The 19,765-nt window shown below is 40.7% G+C and overlaps 1 long non-coding RNA gene across 1 annotated transcript in view; it reads right to left on the reverse strand.

Annotated features, from left to right (window-relative positions):
• Positions 1–19,153: 19,153 nt before the first annotated feature.
• LOC115277020 overlaps positions 19,154–19,765 on the reverse strand; it is a 29,653-nt gene continuing 29,041 nt past the window's right edge. The window contains exon 5 of the long non-coding RNA XR_003902174.1: positions 19,154–19,457. This is a non-coding gene — a long non-coding RNA (uncharacterized LOC115277020). The remainder of the gene's footprint in view (positions 19,458–19,765) is intronic.

Below are 19,765 nucleotides of genomic sequence, written 5' to 3' on the forward strand. Positions count from 1 at the left end.
AATGCTCAGACACACATTTGATGATTAATCACAGTAGATTCCATGGAGGTGATTAATAAGGAGGCAGGCAGTGTAGAGATAATATATAAATGATTAATAATGAAACTCCCTTCAAGGACTGAAGGATGGAGGACTAGGAGTTTGTCTTTCCTAATAGGTACTACTAGAAGGCTTTTGTGGCACAGAAAAAACCAGGGAGAAGTTGAAGATCACAACTTGCAAACAGAAATTATTCATGGAAGTCCTGAATAACCACTCTGTTTCAGTGCCCTAATCTGAAGATGAGACAGGATGATAGCTCAGAACTTTTCTAGCTTTATTGAGAGAATGATTATCACTGATTTCTCCAAGTGTCTGTTTTTAGATAATGAACACAGTGGATGAGAGACTGATGGAAGATTAGGTCAAAAAAGTTTAATAGTAAAGATTAAGAGAGACAAATGTTGAATATTTGCCAACAATGAAGAGTCTCTGAGATTCAAACCTCAAAATGCTGATTCATGCACCAGAAAGCATGCATTGAATGATTATGTATTAAGTACTTTTATGTAAATTCAGCAGGTTGAACATAGCTCCATCATCCCAAATAGGATATCTTTCAAAAGCTTAATTCTCTGAGAAATTTCACAAAGACTTGTCTTCCAGAAAAATAATGATTTGTTAAATTATTGAAGTATAATTGACATACAATGCTAAATTATTTCCAGGTGTACATTCAGTTTCTATGCATTACTCATTGCTTACCGTGATAAGTACAGTCACCGTCTGTCAGCATACAATGTAATTATGATACTATTGACTGTATTCCCTATGCTGTACTTTCATCTCTGACTTACTTAAAACTGGGAGTTTGTATATCTTAATCCCTTCTATTTTGCTCATCTCCCTAACAACCTCCTCTCTGGCAACCATCAGTGTGTTTTCTGTTTTTAAGAATCTGTTGTTGTTTGTTTGCTCTTTTGTTTTTTTAGATTCCACACATAACTAAAATCACATCATATTTGTCTTTCTCAATATGATTTATTTCACTTGGCATAATACACTCTAGGTCCATCAATGTTGTCACAAATGGCAAGATTTCATTCTTCTTTTATGGTTAAGTAATATTCCTGTGTGTGTGCGTGTGTGTGTGTGTGAGTGTTTATACATACCATGTCTTAATTCATTCATCTATCAGTGGACACTTGGACTGCTTCCATATTTTGGCTATTATAAATGATGTTTCATTAAACACGGGGATGCATATCTTTACTAATTCATTTCCCAGAGGTTAAATATCCAGTAATAAATTACTCAATCATAGGGTAGTTCTATTTTTAGTTTTTTAAGGAACTCCCATTCTGTTTTCACAATGGCTGTGCCAGTTTACATTCCCACTAACAGTGCATGAGGGTTCCTTTTTCCTCACATCCTCGCCAATACTGGTTATTTCTTATCCCTTTAGTACTCTCCCCATCTATGTGGGGATGTGTAGAGAGGCATTTTGGAAGAGAGAAGACATGGCCTCATTTTGGTTTGATCTGCATTTCCCTGGTTTTTAAAAAAAAATTTTTTTTTTGAGAGACAGAGAAAGACAGCGTGAACAGGGGAGGGTCAGAGAGAGAGGGAGACACAGAATCGGAAGCAGGCTCCAGGCTCTGAGCTAGCTGTCAGCACAGAGCCCTACGCAGGGCTTGAACTCACAGACCGTGAGATCATGACCTGAGCCAAAGTTGGACGCTCAACCGACTGAGCCACCCAGGCGCCCCTGCATTTCCCTGTTGATTAGTGATTTCATGTGTCTGTTAGCCACTTGTGTATGTCTTCTTTGGTAAAAAGTCTATTCAGGTCCTCTGCCAATTTTTTAATCAGATTGTTGCTATTTATTTATTTATTTTAGTGTTTGGTTACATTAGTTCTTTGTATTGAAATTTTAAATATGTCATTTGAAAATATCTTCTATTCACTAGGTTGCCTTTTGTTTTGTTGACAGTTTCCTTTGCTGTCCAAAACCTTTTCATTTTGGGGGTGCCTGGGTAGCTCAATTGGTTAAACATCCTTTTGGCTCAGGTCATGATCTCACGTTTTGTGAGGTTTGTGAGTTCGAGCCCTGGCTTGGGTTCTTTGATGTCAGCACACAGCCCACTTCAGATCCTCTGTCCACCTCTCTCTCTGCCCCCTCCCCACATGTGCATATGCTCTCTCTCAAAAATAAACTAAAAAAAAAAAAAACACTTTTCATCTTGGTATAGTCCTAATAGTTTATTTTTGCTTTTGTTTGTATGAAAATAGTAAGTCTTGAATGGAATGGAGACCAGTAAGAAATCTTTCCATTGTTCATTGTGTTAAATGTAGAATCCTCAAAAATTCTCCTCCCTCAAATTTCCCTTTGACTGGTAAGTCTTTGGACCTGAAGCAAAAAATAACAACCAAATAAACAAAAGAAGCATTTTTCCACAAGGCATGCCTTGAAACAACTGGATGGGATACCCTTAGAAAAGCCACTGATTAGTCCTTCCACTTTGATGGCAAGGAAAATGAAAACATGAAAGTAATTTTTCCCACAGATAAGCAGCTAGGGGAAACTATATTAAATCCAGTTTAATACTGGACACTGGACTTAGAATAAAAACATCTGTGTAATTTGTCCCTGCTCTGCCACTAACGATACACTTGAGCAAGTGACATGAACTCTCTTTCAGTATCTCAGAGTGGTCTCCAAAGGCTGTCAGTGAAGACATTCTGGGATCCTGAGACTCTTTTCTGATTAGATACATTCATTAAGAAAAGAACATATTAGCTTTAATGCCAAACCTATGAGGATAGGGAGTTGGAAGGATTTTCTGTTTCTAAACAAATTCTCCTTTAGTATTTCAAATAAAAAGAAAACATCATGATGAATAGACCCCTATAATCTCAAGATTGTTTTTTCCATGATACTATTAGAACCTTGACCTTCAATTCCTATGCTTTTTGTGTGTTTTTTTAAGAAACTTTTCTGTTTTCTTGCTGTGTGGGAGACCTCTCACACAGGGGAAATGGCTAAATATTTTGGGACACTGGCTACTTAATTTGATTATTCACAAGATTTGTGTGTTTTCTAAAAACTTTATCCTGCCTAAATAAATTGAGGATTACCTGCACATCTTTTCATGTTGGGCCATTCTTGGCCATATCTTTTACCAACACTTTAAGAGCTAAATTTCTCTCCCCACTTTCTTCCCTTTAGTAGAAGCTATCCTATATTTGACTGTTAAAACAATGTGGGTGGAAGATAGATCTTTCTTGCACACTTCTCATTAAATCCCCCAAATCTCTTTGTAACTCATCCTTTTCTTTTAATGTTTATTTTTGAGAGACAGAGAAACAGAGAGTGAGCAGGGGAAGGGCAGAGAGAGAGGGAGAGAGAGACATAGAATTTGAAGCAGGCTCCAGGTTCTACACTGCCAGCACAAAGTCTGATGAGGAGCTTAAACCTATGAACTATGAGATCATGACCAGAGCTGAAGTCAAGCACTTAACCGACTGAGCCAGCCAGGTGCCCTGTAACTCATCCTTGATGCTTCAGAAAAATTATATTGTTAAAAATGTCCAGCGTTCTCCAAAGTTATTACTTTCTGTTTCTTGGTCATGAGACTTAGAAAAGGTCTTCATTAGGATGTAAGCACTGGGGGGGAGTATCTTGCAGAAACTGTTGTGGAGTTCAAGCAGGAGACAGGAAATATACAAAGAACAGAAATGCTGCACAATTTTGACATCATCTTCATCATCATCATCATCTCCACAGCAAACTCTCATAGCAGTATTCTCTTCCAGGCACTGTTTTGACTACTTCACACATATTAACATTGTGAAGTAGAAATGAAAATATATTCATAGCTTGAGTTATAAAAATTCAACTTGTAAAGTCCTCTTGAAAATTTCCTTATTTGGCTACTCAAACACATCTATCTTGCAAAAAGCTGTCCTGGAATAAGAGTACCACCCAGTGGTGATGTTTTTGTCCATTAAGTTTAATATTCTTTCCCTTGAAAATTTTTTCTACCCCCCTCCAATGGGGATAGTCATAGGACCTTTCACTAGGTAGGGGTTATTTCAACCTCATATAGTCTTTTCTGTGGTAGACTGTAATAATTTCCCTTCCCTCTCAATCTGTGTCATTATTCACTGTGGACAAATTATGCTTTTCGACTCTGGGGACTTGAGTCTTGACCACAGACTTGCTTGTCCAATGAGATGTGTATGACTCTAAAGTATACCACAGCAACCAGAGACTCTGCAGAAGCTTGCGTTGTTTGACTTGGCCTCTTGCACTTCTGCCCTTCACCATAAGAAGATTATACTCTTGTAAACCCTATAGCTTAAACCTGAGTCCTACAACGACAGATAGATAGAGCTGACTTCAACCAACTCAGCTTGAAGCAGTCTTCCAGTTCACTTGCAGACCTCTGATGGAGAAATAAATATTTGTTATAAACTACTAAAATCTGCGGAGTAATTTGTTACATGATATTACTGTAACAATGGTCATCTAATATATTCTCCTTTGTCCATAAGCAGGCTAAGGAACTCCATAGATTGCCAGCCCCTTCCTCTCCCAATTCCTCTATATTCTCTATTCTACTTCTTCCCCAGGTTCTGTTTATGAGTCTCCAAATTCTCTAATGATGGCCAATAAACGTAAATTCTGCTGATAAACCTTTATCAAAGGAAGAAACTTAAACTGTACTTAATTAGAAATTCGAAAGATAACTCTAAAATGACTTTCTACACAATGTTACCATGTTCATATTTTCTTTCAATGCCGTTCTTGCAACAGTAGCTCCAGATTACCTGAACTTGAATCCTGTTATCAACCTTTGCTAGCTATGGGGTCTTTGGCAAGTTTCTTAACCTCCTAGTGTCTTAAGTTTCTTACATATAAATGAGAATAACAAGCCGTATCTATTATGCAAGATTCTTAGCAAGTTAAATTTAGTTCATAGACACAAAATGGTAAAAACAGTCCTAGAAAAGGGGGGTGCCTGGGTGGCTCATTTGGTTGAGCATCTGACTCTTAATTTTGGTTCCAGTCATGATCTCATGGTTCGTGAGTTTGAGCCCCACATCAGGCTCTGTGCTGACAGTGTAGAGCCTGCTTGGGATTCTCTCTGTCTTCCTCTCTCTGCCCTTACCCAGCTGGCACTATCTCTTTCTCTCATAATAAATAAATAAACTTTATAAAAACCCACATAATTTAAAAAAACAGTTCTAGAAAATGGTAAGAGGTCCAAAATCTTGGCTATTAATTCTGTCACATCACCTACCACACTTCAGAGCCAGAGGATGGTGTTTGCCCCTGCTTATGGTTTACTTAGTTGTTCATGAGTGTGCTTGAAATGAACAGATACCTCTAATTCCTTCTAAGGGGAAAATGTAACTACTACTTATAATTCTAAACAGCATGTTACTATTTTCAAAATGCTTTAATAGTCTTGAAATAATACAATCTTCAGAATGTTGAGGAGGAGAGTGAGTGAAACAAAGATTTTTAGAAAATCTAATCTAACAACATGTAGGAGGGATGGAGGTAGGCAAAGCAGGAGGCTGGGACCCAGTTAGTGGAATATGGAAACCACCCAAGTGGGAGAGTCAGAGGATCTATAGGCTGTAACAATTCATTGGATGAAGGTAGTTATGGGAAAAAATGAACACATGATGAATCTTTCAAAACCATTTTTTTGCTGAGGCATTCTGGGAGATTATTCCCTAAGATACTTGTGCAAAATACACACGCTACCCATAGGCGTGGCAAATCCTAAGTCATCTCAACAAGACATTCTTTTCCTTCTTTCCTATTGAAGATCAGAACTTTCGGGCCCAATTTCAGATGTAGGAAACCTTCTATGCCCTCATTACTCACTAAGTGTGGCCAACAGACTTTTAGACCTAATGCCCACCTCCTCCAAGAAGCCTGCTGCGATTAGTCCAGAAGCATAATCTTTCTTAGCCCCAGGGGTTGAAGGAGAGCAGAATGATAACCTCTTTGGGATACTACTTGAAGAGCCCTCAAGAGAACAGAATATCTCTACTTGGAATCTCAGAATTTAAGAGCTGAGAAAGGCCTTCATTCCTGCTTAAGCTTTGGAGGTCATGTGAAGTCTTTGAAGAGCTAATGAAAGCTATAAATTTTTATCCCCATAAAAACATGCATTTACACATCCATACAATTATGACACATAATGTCAGGGACCCATATATGCTTTCAGGGTAACTGTGAAGGACCCACAGTGTCTGGCCCAGTGTTTTCTGAGCTAATAATCTGAAAACTGACTGAGTAAAGTGATTTGAAATTGTGACTCGCTGAGGATTCCTTCACCCATTTCTAATAAACCGGTCTGCAGGTTGTTGATTCAGATATACTAATGAGATAAAACAAACCAAAGACCCTATTAAGGACTCAATTGTGTCTCTCCAAAACTGATATGTTAAAGCCGTAACCCATAATGTGGCTGCATTTAGGAATAGGGCCCTTTAAGAGGTGACTAAGGGTAAATGAAGTCATAAGGGTGAGGTCCTAATCCTGTAGGCCTGGTGTCCTTATAAGAAAAGGAAAGGACTCTAGGCGTGCACTGTCACAGAGGAAAGCCTATATGAGGACACAGTGAGAAGTTGGCAGGACAAGGAAAGAGGACCCAGAAACCAAACCTGGTGACACGTTGATGCTTGACTTCCAGCCTCCAGAATGGTGTGGACATTAATTTCTGTTCTTTAAGCTCCCTGGTCTGTGGTACTTTGTTACAGCCGCTCTGGCAGACTAATCATAAACGCCCCGTCTCCAAAGCACCATATTCACAAAGCGGGAGGCAGGCTGAAGAGCGACAGTTGGTTCTGGGGACCCACGAGACAAATGACCACTTTGAGCTTGACGGACCTGGGTTTAAGCCTTTGCTCAAACCCCCAGAAATGAGATTTTATAAAGACAGTGTAGCCCCTTGGAGACGTGGCTTCACTGTTTGTAAAACACAAATATTTTCCTGGAAGAAAATAGTGTAAGAAAATAGTAAGAGCCCAATGGACATTCCGGCATACTGCTGTCACCAACGGCAAATACAAGGTGAGGAAGCCAGGGATGAAAGTGATTTTACCATGTCCAGGCACTGCTAGGAGCACAAAAAAGGCACAAATTTCTGTATACCCCTTATTGCAGAATAGAGACCCGCCTACTCTGAAAAAAGGTGGTGGTAACTCCTATGATCTTTTACTCCAGGAGCTTTGGGAAGAAACAGATGTCCAGGCTCTCCTCAGACCTCTGAATTGGAATCTCAGAGGTCCGAGTATTTATTGTTGTAAAACTTCCCAGATGATTCTAATTCACTGGGGAAATTAAGGCCCATTGCTCTAGCCCAATATTTTTATGAGGAAGCTGAGGCAGAGGAGGTGGGTTGAGGAGTGAAAGGCACAGAGCCAAGTTTCACATCCAGGTCTCCCGATTCCCAGTCCTGAGCGCAAAGCAGTATTTCTCAAAGGGCCACCTTGTGGCCATCTACATGAAAATCTCCCCAGTCACCATTAAAAATGTGTATTTATCGGTTCCACCCGGTATTTACTAAATCTGAATCAAAATGAACAATCTCTCCAGATGATTCTCAAGCCTCAGTTTGAAAACCACTTCATGACATCATGCCACTGGCACTTTGTTTGAAAGATCATCACTCTTTGTAGATAGAAGCTAATGTTCTTTGCAGATAGAAAAGACAATACACAGGAGAAAGATCCCTGGACTAAGAATTCAGGGTCTTTCTGGCCATGGCTCTTACTAGTTCCATAAAACAGCCACAGGATCTGGGAGGCTCACAGGAGTGGACAAGAAAATATATATTTGAAAAATTAGAAGCTGGGGGCTCCTGGGTGGTTCAGTCAGTTGAGTGTTTGACTCTTGATCTTGGCTCAGGTCCTGATCTTGCAACACATGAGATGGAGCCCCACATCGGGCTCTGTACTGACAAGCACAGAGCCTGCTTGGGATTCTCTCCTCCCTCTGCTCCTCCCCCACTCATGCACACATTCTCTTTTTCTCTCTCTCTCTCAAAATAAATAAACATTTTAAAGATAAAATTTGAGGCTGGATATCAGGCATTAAGAACATCTAGGGATGTCTTCCATTGCTTTTTGCTGCATAAGTTGCATTGTTGCAGTTTCCTTAAACTTGAAATGGCTATGAAGCATGGGCCTCTCAGAAATGTTGACTATCAGGTGTGATCTTGTAAGTTAAGTGCCTGACACAGGGTCTGTCCTATAGCAAATGCTCAATAAGATTCCTACCTCTATTTCAGGTTTTTCAAGAGCAAATCCAAGTGATTGCTACCGTCATACTCCCCGCACTGTGGGGAGCCGCTGGCCTGGTTGGGGTGAGGGTAGGGAAGCACTCCCTCCCAGGAAGCTAGTATGAAGGAGCAGAAGCAACCCCAGAATTTCTGCATTCAGAAAGGAGCTGCATGCAGTTCAGTTGGTGCTGGAGTAAGGGGGCTTTCGTGTTGGGGCTATGTTCCTGTACCAAACGCACTATAATTACATAGGCCTTCCCAACTCAAGGGGTGGTCCACATACCCACAGCATCAGCGTCACCAGGGAACTTGTTAGAAATGCAGAATCTCAGGTATCACTCTGGATCTGCTCAATCAGAATCTTTGTTTCAAGGCAGTGATGGAAATTAAGGGACAAGGGAGACCCCTCACACGTCACTCTGGACACCAACTTTATGTTAGCAGCAATACCCCCAAAAGCTGTGCAGAAGTCCTGAAGATAGCCATACTTAAGAGGAGAGAGAAGGATTAAGAGGGGAGAAGAGTCATAACAATTACCCTGAAGTGTTGTTTTCAAAAATACCTAAGTAAATGGGCCCGAGTAATTTTTAAAAATAAAATTTTGCAGAAAAGCAAAATATAAAACAAATATATTCAGAGCAGTTTTTGCCTAAAAAAGCAGAGGGTTCCACAGCTGCCTTTCCCCACCTCCACCTGTACCCACTTGAGGTCACCTCCACAAAACCTGACTTTGAAGACCTCTGGCCTAGATACCCTTGTTTTTATAGATCAACTGGGGTAGGATGTGTGGGGCTGGAGGAAGTGACTTGAACTCATGGCCTTGTCCTTAGCTAAACCAAGTGAGCACATCAGTCACAAAGCACGAGTTCTCTGTGACTGCACCTCAATGAGAGGTCACCACACTGCTGTTCACACTGTGTGACTTCAGGCCACCTCCACATGGGGACACAGCAGATCTGTGGGGCCCCAGCACTCAGCTAAGGAATTAGGGCATTCACAAACAACCAAGGCAGACTTCTTCTGCCCATGATGTATATTATCTCAGAGCCTAATGAGGTCCTTCTCAAGACCTGTTACACCGATGTAATGCTCTGGGAAGCAGATGGATCCAGGAAGGAAATGAAACTCACAGTTGCTGGTGCAATCCTTTAAATTGAGTTTAGGACTAAATTATCATTGCTGATCCCTCAAACACACTTTGAGAAGTCTGTGCGAGGAGCAAGTTCATTGCAAGGCATCATCATTTTTGTAAACACAGGTGGAAATAAAGGGATTTCCAAGGGTGAAGGTCGCATTTTCCACTCAGCTTCTTATTAAATGGAAATTCAGAGACTGGAGTTGAGGTCAAATTCAAGGTCCAATGGAAGATGAAATACATGCAAATGTCTGGAAATTCAAATGTTTGGTCCCAGGGGTCTCTAACCTGCACTGGGCTGTTCGGACTATCAGTATATTAAAATCACACATGCACAAGAAGATAAATATGTCTAATAGAGGAAATGGTCATTCTTAATAGATAATAGTAATGCTAATTATAATTATAACCAAGTTGGATTGAATGGTAATAGATGATCAGCTGTAATTATTAGTAACATGTGGTTACTGACATTTAAGTTCCTACTATCTGCCAAGCAATTTACATGGTTATGTCATCTTTATTCACTCCTGATTCTCTAGCAGCTAGAACATGTCCTAGTGCATAATAGGGGCTTGACATAGATACATGAAATAAATGCATAAATAAATTAAAATCCCTCTTATTTTCATTATATAGAGAAAGGAACAGAGTCGTGAAGAAACAAAGTGTCTTTCTCAAGATCGAACAGATACCACATATCAGCATCATCATAGGGACAGACTTCTTCCCAAGCTGCTGCAGGGACATGCATCCATGTATGAAACGTCCTATCAACTAGAATTTTGAACACTCATGTTTGTGAACTAGCAATTTACACCTTTTATTTCCTTTCGTTCTCCTCCCAACTCTTTATTAGGTAGCTATCATTACTCCCATTTACAGGGAAAGAAAGGGGAACTTTGCAAGATTGAAGATTTGCCAAAGTCCTTGTATAAACATGTGCTAGGGGCCGATCAGGCTGACCCAGAGCCGGGATATTCATCACTGTGCTTCTCACCACGTCCTCTGCCAATATGTACACAAAAACTCACACACGCAACAAGCCATGAATTACAATGCCAGGATGTGACTGTACATCTTGCTCTGAAATGCTGACTAATGAATGCAAGCCTTAGACGAATATATTCAAATGTCTGCGAGGAGTTAGTGAGGAGAAAGGTTCTCTACAAATTATTTTCTGGATTGGAATGTTCTGGCTTGGTTTTCTTTGATCTGGCCACTAGTAATTATGTGGTCGCTAGTAAACAACTTACAGAATTTATTAAATATATACTATGTTTCCAGACTTTGAGCCTGTGAAGAACAGGAGATCTGCTATTTCATTTTTTTCTCTCTGATCCTTAGCACACAGATGTTCTTAATAAAGTTTGGAATTAAATTGATAAGCAAAGCCATGATTAGCTGATCAGTACCTTTGTCCTTCCAGTTCTAGCATTATTATTGTATATGATGCTAATAAACTTGAGGATCAAAATACTCCTATGGTAAACCATCCCATTTTTGTTCTCTCTGTAATAGCCCTAAAAAAAATATAAGAGATACCCCACAGTTTCTAGCCCAGATTAAGAAGTTAATAAACTGAGAGGTTGAATCCAGCCTCCCTAAGCCTAGATACCACAAGTGGTAGATAGGCTGCCATTAAAACTAGATTATACCATAAATCCAATGCAAGCCTGATAAATCAGCAGTAGCTTTAACCAAGGCTTGACTGGCACCAGCCGTTGCCAGGAACACAAGGAACTGGTTCTCCTATGCCAACCTACAGGGTAAGGGAAAATGGTCACTTTCTAGAAGTAGAAGTTGAGTGAAATTCTCCCCTGTACCCTCTGAAACATCAAGCAAAATTAGGTAAGACCTCTTAGGATAATACCAATTTTTTACTTTCACATAGCACTTACCAGCCTGCAGCACTTTTGCTTTTGTTATTCCATTTGATCCTCAGCATGCCAGAGAGATATGCAAGCAGAGGCAGGGGACGGATTCAAGGAAGTTACCTTATTTTCTTAAGTGTACAAAGTAACAAAAATATTATAATACGTGTCTTATAATTACTGCAGTAGAATCCTCTGGCCCTTCCTAAGCATGAGGCATGTTCCACCTGCATCCTAATGTTCTGGGAGGTGGCCAGGCTGGTGAAGCCAACACTACTTAAGCATCAGAGAGAAAAGTTTCAGTTCATCTCTGCCCATCAGTATGAATTTCAGTAAATAATTTAGAAGCACAAGCTCCCTCAGCCATAACATGACATCATACTCTCTTCTTCCCAACATCAGTTTGATGACTAATTATGGTGGAGCTTGAAATGTACCTGTACATATTAAGTATATTATATGTTACCTCTTCATTACCTTCCTTCTGAAGAATGGAATCACTGCAGAGTGATCTTTCCAAAAAGAGAGAGAGAGAGAGAGAGATCGATCCTGGGATATTGTGGAGATAGCAATTTAGGCTAATGGTGGACAGGACCAAAATGAAAAGTCCCTGTTAGTTTGCCTAGGCGACCACCTGCACTGGGTCTTTTTATAGAAGAGAAGCAGAAACAATGTATTTTCAACTATAGTTAATGAATCAATATGTTTGTGAACGATCCACTTCAACAGACATATGAAAGGATGGGTGGATGTTCACTTCAAAGAAACCCCATTAAAAGTTCATTAAACTGCGTGCGGTGAATCTCAATTCCGTTGGTGACCCTTATTCACACAGTAACTCCTACCTACATCCACATGCTGATGTGAAAGGAGATTAAATCTTCTGGGATATTCTAAATGATACTAAGAAAAGACAAAGATGATACACTGAAGTTTCCAGAGGTCTTTCTCAGACACATATCATCATCCAGCAACCTGGTGAGACAGACATTTCTATGCCCTTCAACTTAGAGATAAAATTGAAAGTCGTCTGCTGGAAACCATGAAGTTAGGAAGTGATAGAGTTAGGGCCTGGACCTACCCTTAGACCCACTCCCCAGCCTTCTGTTATTTCTATACCATGCTGAGTCTGCTGTCTCCAAGAGTTATGAAATGAGCTACAACTCCAGAAATGGAGATGTCTTTTTAACATATCATTATTTTTGTCTGGATCATAGTTTATTGAGGGAAGATTATCCTCAGGTAAGGACCAAATGAGAAGTGATGACCTAGGTTCTAACCCTAAGTCATACAGTCTATGCCCTTACTCCTAAACAGTCCATATAGCACTAGACTTTGAATGTTCCTATATCATCCCCAAACTCAAGGCCTTCACAAAAATATCCATTCACAGCTTTTTCTCTTGGCTTCACTGTGGTGTCTGCCAGTCTAGAAAGAAAGAACCCTAGAACTGTGAAAAAGGCTGAAATCAAGAATTTAGTAGCCTAATTTTTTGGCCATATCCACATAGTATGTATCATTCTAGCACATTCTAATAGATATTACAAAACATTGACATTTTATTTCTTCATTTGTACTATTTTATTTTAAATGCAGTAAATTTTAGCCTTAAATATAATCCCTAATGAATCCAGTGAGCAACTTGTATCAAGCCATGACTAAGTATAGTTTTCATAAGGCTTAACCAAATTCTATTAAAAGTCTGTGACTAAGAGATACCCAAAGGTACAAACAATTCTTCAAAACCCTTTTTAGCCACTGTATTAAGTTCAAGCAAATGATGTGTACACAGAAATACATGTGGTTGAAATTCTAAGATTCATCTTTAAAAGATAAATGCTCAGGCATATTAAATTCTAATAAGTGGTTATTAGCTCCTCCTCATCTGTCAGTATCACCATATATAAGAGAAGATTTTTTTCCCAAAAGAACTGGAAGTTTATGCATTCATGGGATATTGAATAAAAGCCAAGCCAGGTCACCTCTGTAAATAGGAAGAGGGGCTGGCTGGGGAACTCTGGGTTTGCTCAACCTGGTCCCCATACCTAGCACCCTGGGGTCTCTCAAGTAGCTATAGGATCTAGAGCAATGCATCCATTTTAATACAACAAAACCATGAGACTCTCATTTAGACCCCCAACTTCCTTAATACATAATCCTATGAAGTGTGGTTTCCAGGTTTCCTAATATGTAGAAGATTAAGCAGAAAATCAGAAGCTGAGTTAAGAGGTGATTTCCAGATAATAATCAAGAAGACATAAATATCATAAAATGCAGGCAATAAGAATTTAAGAAGTAACATAAATGAAGCGATTTGGTGAAAAGGCAAAAATTTCTGTGTGTCTCAACAGGATGTCCCTTGTGAGAGTCCAATGGGACAGTGTGTGGGATCGTAGCGCAGTGCCAAGCACGGTGTAAATGCTCAATATACAGAAGCTACTAAAAGATACTTAAAAAAGAAGGCACTATGACACTGTTTGGGTGGAGTATGGTGTCAGAACAAATGTTCATCATGCTGGTTTCAAACAATCACAGGAAGAGAAAATGAAATTTGCCAGTCTCTTCTGAAGCTTTCAGAAAGTTTGTCACCTTCTATTTAGGAAGATTTCCAGAAAATTATTTAAAAGGAACATAATGCCCTCTTAAAAAGAACCTGCTTCAGGTTTTTTTAAAGTCACTCAAGTGGAATGCTTCATTTTCTGGGAATGCCAGATCAACGAGAAGTGTCCTCTATGTGTCCACCATTGTAATCTTTCTTGGGCTTTTACGCTTGACGAGAGGTTCTATGCGTCTTTTCCCAAATTACCTATTTTCCCTTCCAGTAGGTTAGCCAAGCTTTTACCCAGTTGCACCTGGTTCTTATCTGCTTTCCATATCCACATCATGTATGTTTATTGCATAGGTTCATTAATGTCTTTATTTAGTGCCTACCTCATTCCACAAAAGGCTCAAGGTGACTTGTAGGAAAACATGCAAACTGATAGTAAGAAATGGCCAAATTATGAAAAGAGCCTAAAAGTCCTTCGACTGACAAATGGATAAAGAAGGTGTGATGGGTGTATACACCCCCCCCCCCCCCCGACACACAATCGGATATTACCTGGTGATCAGAAAGAATGAAATCTTGCCATCCACAACAACGTGGATGGAACTAGAGTGTATTATGCTAAGCAAAATAAGTCAGAGAAATATAAATATTACATAATTTCACTCATATGTGGATTTTAAGAAACAAAACAGGGGAATGGGAGGCAGACCCTAATAGTCTCGTAAATACAGAGAACAAACTGACAGTTGCTGGAGGAAAGGTGGATGGAGGGATGGGCTAAATGGGTGATGGACATTAGCGGGGACACTTGTTGGGAGGAGTGCTGGGTGTTATATATAAGTGATGGATCACTGATTCTAGAAAAAATACATTTTAAAAAATTAAAATAAATAAACGCATACAAATGAGGATCAGGGAACATATTTCAGTGCAAATATCTGCTTACAGGTAGGCTGCTCCAAAAATGGAGCTCGGTCATGGTGGACATGTCTGAAAAGCACATGGCCCAACTGTAACCAAAGTACTATAGGGTGGCATGGAGTGGTTGGAAGAGGGGAGAATTGAGCAGTGTTTATGCACATCCTCAGGCAAGAGAAGGACAGCTGAATCAGCTGACCCAGGAACAAAAACTAATCATAACAGAGAATAATGACTTTAGTTACAGCACTATGGTTGTTTTTCAAATCCATTGCGAGCCAGTCAACTTGAAGGGTGTGAGGGCTTTAAGTAAACAATACAGGTTCTAATTTAGTAAATTCTTTTAAGCATGGTAGAATTGTCAATACCGCTGTAGGATCTCTCTAACAGAACGTAACATCACGTCAGGGGGCGGGAATCAAATATCCCCGTCAACCCTCCTCAGCCTGCTGAGAACCTTTTGCTTTGCAGTGGCTCGGTGTCAAGGGTGTGGTAACACTTGGCAGGTCAGTGGCAACTTCCAAAGGGAACTTTAGACCAGCAGGAGAAACTATGGTTCATAGCAGAGAGAGGAGCAGGAATACCCTCCCGGGAAACCCATACTTCGTAGAAAAGAGAGGACATTGCCAGGACGGTGAAGCAATAGCAGCCACCAATGCAATATTGTGGATTCAGTGACGTGCCGGTCCAAGGACCACTCCATCCAAATATCCCATGATACAACATTCTGAGCCCTGCCTTTCTTACTGTCCACTCTGGGGGCTCCAGCTTTGTTCACCTATTCATCTCTTGCCCTCCAAGAATTATGCCATATCACTTCATTGATTCTCTAGATTTTTATGATAAAGAAAATGGGGGGAACCCACAGGGAAGTAGAAAATAAGGACAAGAGGCGCATGAAGGGAGCTGGAGGAGTTTTCTTGAAGCACGAACCGAGGCTGCACAGAGATGGGATTGAGAATGTTTCTGGTTTGTTTTGTTTTGTTTTTAGGGAATGCTGCCAGGAAACTGATGGGGTGTAAGGGAGGTGGCTAGAAGGAAAGGGGGGGGGTTAATGAGTCTGAATGCGGTCTACACTTGGCATTGCTATTATGAGGTTTGAGGATTGCAAGTAAAGAAGATGAATTAATACTGAAAATGTGTTTGGGGGACTGGAGCACAGTGCCCACTGTGGTGCACTAAGACTGGACCATGAAGGTCATGGTTCTGGTAAGTGTTATCCCAGTGATGACTTTTTGGCCTTCTGTGTGGAATTCTGCTATACAGCACAGCAGCAGTTCCTAAGAGAGCAGTGGAAGCAGCAGGAAATGTGTCCATGAGCATATGGGAAAAATTCCAGGGACTCAACACACACACACACACACACACACACACACACACACACACACACGAAACATTTAATGGGGGAAGGGAGAAGAGGAGGGTTTGCAGGAGGGGAAGTAGTTGCAGATTCTGTGTCAGCAGTTGGTGGCAGGAGAGAGTGCAACTTGAATTATTGCTGTTAATGAATTCACAGGCAGGTAATGTGGGAAAATGTGCATTCAATGTAAGTTATAACAAGAGGGTATCCCCATGTGCTTATTAAAGATTGTTCCCAATCACCTAAAAGAAAACTAGAAATTACTTTAGTAGAGCAGAAGAAGCTTCCCATGATCTGGCCATCATGTCAGCCTCATCTTTCATCTAAATTCTAGAGCTGTGGTTCTCAGCTAAGGGAGATCTTTGCCCTCCACCCCCAGGGACATTGGACATCATGTGAAACACTTTTGATGTCACAAGTGGTGGGGGAGGAGAAAATGCTACTAGCATCTGATAAATAGAGGTCAGGGATTTGGCTAAACACCCTACAATACACAAGTCAGTCCCCAGAGGACCATCCCCACCACTAATCCAAATTCCAGGAGCACGGAGGGTGAGAAACGTATCTTGGATACACTGAATCTCTTGTAAATTACTCAGGCTCGACTTGGTTTCACAGTTCCAACCATTTGATTGGACTGTTCCCTCTTCCAGGAAAGCACAGCTCAATCCCAAACAACCACCAAACTCTTCTTACACATCTCCACTCAACTCTGGTCATGTCTATGAGAACCTCCTAGGATTTCGGAGAATGACTTGAGTGCTATTTCCAGGATTCAGCCATTGCATTTTGTGTATATTTTCATTATGGCAATATTATAATAATTGGTAATTTCTTGCCATCCTCTCTTCCCCCCCCCCTCCACTTAGACTGTAAGCTCACCAAGGCCAGGGAGGGAGGGGTTACCTTTATATTTTTTATCCTTATATTTTCAACTCTTGGGCTTGCGTGAGCAAAAAATAGTTGTAGTGTGTATAAACAAGTAAGTCATTTAATCTCTGGGGTGATTTCTTTCATTTGAAAAATTGGATATAATCATAGCTTCTCTGGCTTCACATATTTCTTGACATAATTGAATGAGATAATAGATGGCAAGTTATTTCATACTTCAAAATGATAATAGCCTCCATTCACCAAGCATCTTCTATGTGCTTAGGACTGGGTTTGATGCTTTACATGTAACACATTTAATTCTCCTGAGTTTATAGGCAGTGCTCTCTGTATTAATGGGGACATCTGGGCTTAGGGGACTCAAATGACTTGTCCAAGATCACAGAGTTAGGAAATAGCAGATTTGAAGCTCAAATCCAAATTTTGGAAGTGAGCCAGGGGTACACACGTTGACATCACTGAAAAACCTAAGGGTTTAAAGACAGGAAGAGTCCAAAAGATAGGACGTTTATCCAAATAACCAAGGAAAATATTTTTTTTCCTGTCACCTGACCGACACTGAGACCTTTGTCAGGGAAACTGGAGTTTTTAATAGCACAATTACCCCACCTGATTAATCAGAATTGCTGTTTGTTTGTGCATGAAAGATAACTCGTTATGGCAAATATGCATTAGAAGGCCATAATATATGCATTTATTCAATTAAATCTAATGTATTATTTAAGGCTCTGTGTGTGATATTTATCACTAGCAAATGCTAATTTATACAGATTATCAGAGTCTAATTAGGTACACGGCTTGTGAAGATAGCCTGTTACTTGCAAGCTACAGTCAAGACTCACTCTGCTCTGGGCCAGTGTACTAGAGGGACTGGAATGGACACCACATGCCACATGCACACTTTCTCTCAGAAAGAGCTTAACAGGAAGTGGTTAGAGCCCATTACCATGGGCCCTTCCAGTTACTTGTGAAATCCGCTGCCAACGCCTTGGAGAGGTACCACTCCCTCAGTATCATGCACCCTCTTGAGCATCAACGTTCTCCATCTCTCTACCAACTACAGTTAGTGCTAGTTAAGTACTTGTCTTCCCCCATTTAACCAACCCACTTATATGCCATACACAGGAGACAAGGGAGTCCTTCAAATACTCACTCAGGGGTGCCCGGGTGGCTCCGTTGGTTGAGTGTCCGGCTTCGGCTCAGGTCATGATCTCATGGTTTGTGGGTTCGAGCCCCGCGTCGGGCTCTGTGCTGACAGCTAGCTCAGATCCTGGAGCCTGTCTTCGGATTCTGTGTCTCCCTCTCTCTCTGACTCTCCTCTGCTCATATTGTCTGTCAGTTTGTCTGTCTGTCTGTCTGTCTCTCTCTCTCTCTCTCAAAAATAAATAAAACATTAAAAAAGTACTCAAGGGACATCTGGGTGGCTCAGTCGGTTAAGTGTCCGGCTTCGGCTCAGGTCATGATCTCGTGGTTTATGGGTTCGAGCCCTGTGTTGGGCTCTGTGCTGACAGCTCAGAGCCTGGAGCTTGCTTCAGATTCTGTGTCTCCCTCTCTCTCTGACCCTCCCCTGCTCACGCTGTCTTTTCTGTCTCTCAAAAATAAATGTAAAAAACATTTAAAAAATAGTAAAACAATACTCAATAAAAGAGCAATGAAAATCTACTGGGCCAGGCTTTGCATTTAGCTTAGAGGATACAAAGATAGATGAGGCAAGGCCCAGGCTCAGGAGGTAAGAGTTCCACAGACTTTAGGGCGCAGATTGAAGCACCCACACGTAAGAGACTCTGTGATTTATCCTCTCTGTCATCCCAACCAAGTCACTTTAAGCCTCCAATCCCTCGTCCCTTCATCTCACACATGGGAGAACCGATCCCCCCTCCTAGGGTTGTTGTTTGTGTATATTCATATATATATAAGCCACTATTTTTGACTCTAGACGTAGACCAGCCTTCTCACTCCTGCAGGACCAGCCCTTGGGTCCTGCTGCGTCTTTAGTCCAGTTATTCAATCAACCCTGTCTTGCTTGATTTTTTTTCTTTTTTAGACTTTACTACACTTTTTCGTATAAAGACAGAGTAGAGTGTTAATAATTTTTGTTCCACATCAATCCTGAACATCTTAACCAGAGTAGCTTTTCCAGTTTATTGTTTTCATACTCCCTCTATCCCACCAGGCATTGTTTCTCTGTCTTCTCCCCAAACAGAATATATCTTGTTCTCAGTCATTTGGCTCTCTTCTCAAATGTCCATGCCATGCCTTTCAAAAAGAAATTCCTAAAGTTTACAGGCCCAAGTGGGCAATGGGCTGCTTGAAAACCGTGCCTGTGTGGGCTGAGACCAGTGGCTATTTGCATGAAATGGATTGTACTCGATTTGGGGAAAAGATGGACTTGATCAATTATCCCTGAATATCAGCTGTGCCATAACAGAGAGATCATTTCTTTTAACTAAAAGAGAAGAGAAAGAAGCAATTAGATGGCCTTCAAACAAGGAAAACATCTTACCGAATTTAAATCCTGTACAACCTTACACAAGCCTAAGCTGCTGGGGTAAAAGTAACAATGCCTTGTAGCCATGGACTATTTTTGTCATCAAGCTGGAGGGCATTTTACCAGAAATGGGTCTCGAGATGAACTACTTAGCAAAGTGAAAGAGAAGAATGTAAGTCACGACTATCTTAGTATAACTATTTCTTCCCAAAAGAAAAGTTACAACGATTGCACTTACCACCATATCCCCCCACCAGAATTCAACC

This window comes from Suricata suricatta, chromosome 13 (genome assembly GCF_006229205.1).
Source record: "Suricata suricatta isolate VVHF042 chromosome 13, meerkat_22Aug2017_6uvM2_HiC, whole genome shotgun sequence".
Lineage (NCBI taxonomy): Eukaryota > Metazoa > Chordata > Mammalia > Carnivora > Herpestidae > Suricata > Suricata suricatta.